Below are 3205 nucleotides of genomic sequence, written 5' to 3' on the forward strand. Positions count from 1 at the left end.
AGAGTGTTAGAAAGCACTGTGATGTCCAGGTTTTCAACATTCTGATTAGTTTAGAGGCGGAAGACCACCTTTAGGTAAAAAAAAAAAAAAAGGTTTCATATTATTCTGGCAAGAATTCAGGTTCTAAAGAGCGTAGTCTAGAAAAATATAAATTGACTTAGTAATGTCTTCCTAAGCTTTGCCTCACTATATTGACTATTCAGAATACTGTTATGTTGCTATGTTTTTTGAACTAATGTTTCAAAGCTGAATGCTTTTTAACAGGAAGTAAAGAGAGTGCCTCACACTTCAAAACATATTCTTACAAGGTGTTCAGCTTTCCATTTAGAACTCAGGAAAGTTCGGCAAAAAACCTTCAAATACTCATGGCCTTTTTAGATAACATATATATGTATATGCACACACATATATAAAATATTTACTGTATATTTTTCAGGAAAACTATTTTCAAGTAAGTATTTTATTAGCATGCATCTAAGTAGGGCTAAATAGGTTATTTAGTTGCTGTAGTGCAGAAGTTTCTTGGATAATTCAGATTAACCTTATTGCTAAGAATTCTTTTCTTTGTATTCTTGGAAAACTTGCAAGACTTTCTATGGAATCTATGTTATACTTATCTCAGTTTTGAGAACAAGCAGTAGATACAGTTCTGGGAAGGGGCAAACAGAGTGAAAGGTTAAATGAACATTTTAAAGACATCTAGAATGTCCGTTTTGGAGAAAGTGATTTCTGAACTTTGGAAGAAGTCCAATGCAAGCAGTTTATTAAGTGTCCTATGGATATGTAGCAGGAAATTACAAACTGCTTAGTTTATCATCAGTTGTAAGAAAGGATTAAATATGACATCTTGTTTAAAAATCGTTTCACCGCCATTAAATGGCCAACATTCCACAAGGAAAACAGTCACATCTTTTCCATTTATACAAAGAATTTACATGGATAGAGTCCAGAACAGAAAAGCTGGTGACCAAAAATAAATGCTTGTTTTCTTCAGAAATGATTCTGTATAATCTTAACATTACAATAATATTTGAGTAAAAAGTGCTAATTTGACCATGGAAAAGCAATACATCAAAAACAGAGGCTGTAGTGGTTTCTGAGTCTCATGTGAGCAGAGCTTAGTGGGAGTCTCTGGAGAGACAGTCTCTGAAGACTGTTACTTCTCTTGGTACAGGGTACTATAATCGAACATAATGACTTCACTGTGGTCTGTATAATCAGAAGTATTGGTAAGCAATTCTCTTTTCTTTGATAGAACAGTTCCCTAGTCTGTACAAGGAACAGAATGAAGAAGTAGTCCTGCTTCTTTCTTCCTGACCTTGTCTACATGTGCTGGCCAGGTTCTTTGGGCCCCAAATATTTCCAAACAACAAGGAAATCCTGTAAAATTGTTTATCCAAAATTGACTTTAAAATATTCCAATAAATCTTTATGCCTTATCAATATTTTACTCAATCATTGCCTGATTATCTGATCACCAGCTTTATTGAAAGGCGTTGCCTGCAATATTCAAGAACATCAGGACTGTGGCATGGCTCTTCTTTTTTCCTGAAGACTGTTATTTCTCTTGGTACAGGGTACTATAATCGAACATAATGACTTCACTGTGGTCTGTATAATTTCAAAGGGAAAAAAAGGCCTTTGTCTGAAAATACTCTGAAGAGAAAATGAACTTCATTGTGGAGCTTTGGGTCCATTTTGAGCCCAACTTCAAGAGCAACCTTTACATTACAAGATATACAGCTCTCTATATATGTGTGCAATCTACACATCAAAAAGAAACTGATTCATTATAATAGATCTGTTGCTAGGAGGCTTTAGGTACAATGGTCTAGGGGACTAAAACTGGAGAAAACATAACTGTGATATTGTCATGCAACAAAACAGTTATAAAAATGGTCTTTTATCTCTAAGCATATCAGAAAAGATGGTTTGGGTGCCTGAGCTGTAGTCCCAAGCAGCAACACAGTAGTGTTTTACAGTATCATTACAAAACTACAGTGGGAGAGAGTATTGCCAGGAGAGATACTCTGAGGACCTGACTGACAAAACTGGAGAGGTCCTTGTTTGTAAGTACATTGCTGAGTTAGGAGCTGGGAGACACCAACTGAACTGAGGCCAGGCCACTGTTACTCCAGGAAATGGTGCTGACAGGTCTACTTAGAAATTTAACAGTGTTGATTTTAGCTAATCAGAGGTTCATCCCACATCAAAGCTATCTCCAGCACAGTTCCAGTGCAATTACTTTTGCTCCCTTTTATGGTCTGATTTATTGAATTACCAACACATTTCCGACAGAAGTGGCCTCTTGCTTCCATGCTGTATGTCTGTAGAACTATATGTGACTGTGGACAAATAATAGATTATCTTTGGGGTATCTTTGGAAGCTGAGTTTGGTTGAAGTTATGCTCCTCTAGGTGACAGAGCCAGCTTAAGTACTTTTGATATGTTTATTTTCAGCGTGATTAAGTTTTGCCTGTGGTTGTACTAACACTTGTTCCAGCACAACAGTAAGACAGAGGTGGTTAAGTGTGGCTGTGGGCAGAGTAATACTGTTCAATAAGTGCAAGCTGGTGGTAGCAGCCCTGCAGATACGTGTCTAGCCAGAGTCTAAACTGGGAGCTGGGGCATTCAAAAGATTGGGCAAAGCAAGTGGGAGATGGTAAGATACTTTCTTTACCTAGATATGACTTCTGGGGCTGGCTTTTCTGTGAACAAAGCAATTGCAGTAGATGCTCCTTTTCAGGACCTTAGCTTCTTTTCTACATTCACATTACAGTGTGTGGGATTTCAGTACTCTGGCTGTAAACTGTTGCCCAGTATTTCCAAACAGTCCAAGCTCAAGAACTGGACTCACGCTTTCAGCAAACTAGAGGACTTTCAGATAGTCTTCACCAGCAAGTGCTCGAGCCTCACCACCCAAGCTGCAGAAGGCAAAGGCGGGAACTGGGAGAATGAAGAGCCACTCACTGTGGAAGAACATCAGGTTTGAGACCATCTAAGGCACCTGAAGGTGCACAAGTCCATCAATACAGGTATCAATACAGGCTGGGGGATGAAGGGATTGAGAGCAGCCCTGCCGAGAAGGACTTGGGGGTACTGGTGGATGAAAAGCTGCACATGAGCCAGCAATGTGCGATCGCAGCCCAGAAGGTCAGTCGTATCCTGGGCTGCATCAAAAGAAGCGTGGCCAGCAGGTCGAGGG

Source organism: Pygoscelis adeliae, unplaced genomic scaffold (genome assembly GCF_000699105.1).
Source record: "Pygoscelis adeliae isolate BGI_AS28 unplaced genomic scaffold, ASM69910v1 Scaffold14, whole genome shotgun sequence".
NCBI classification, from domain to species: domain Eukaryota; kingdom Metazoa; phylum Chordata; class Aves; order Sphenisciformes; family Spheniscidae; genus Pygoscelis; species Pygoscelis adeliae.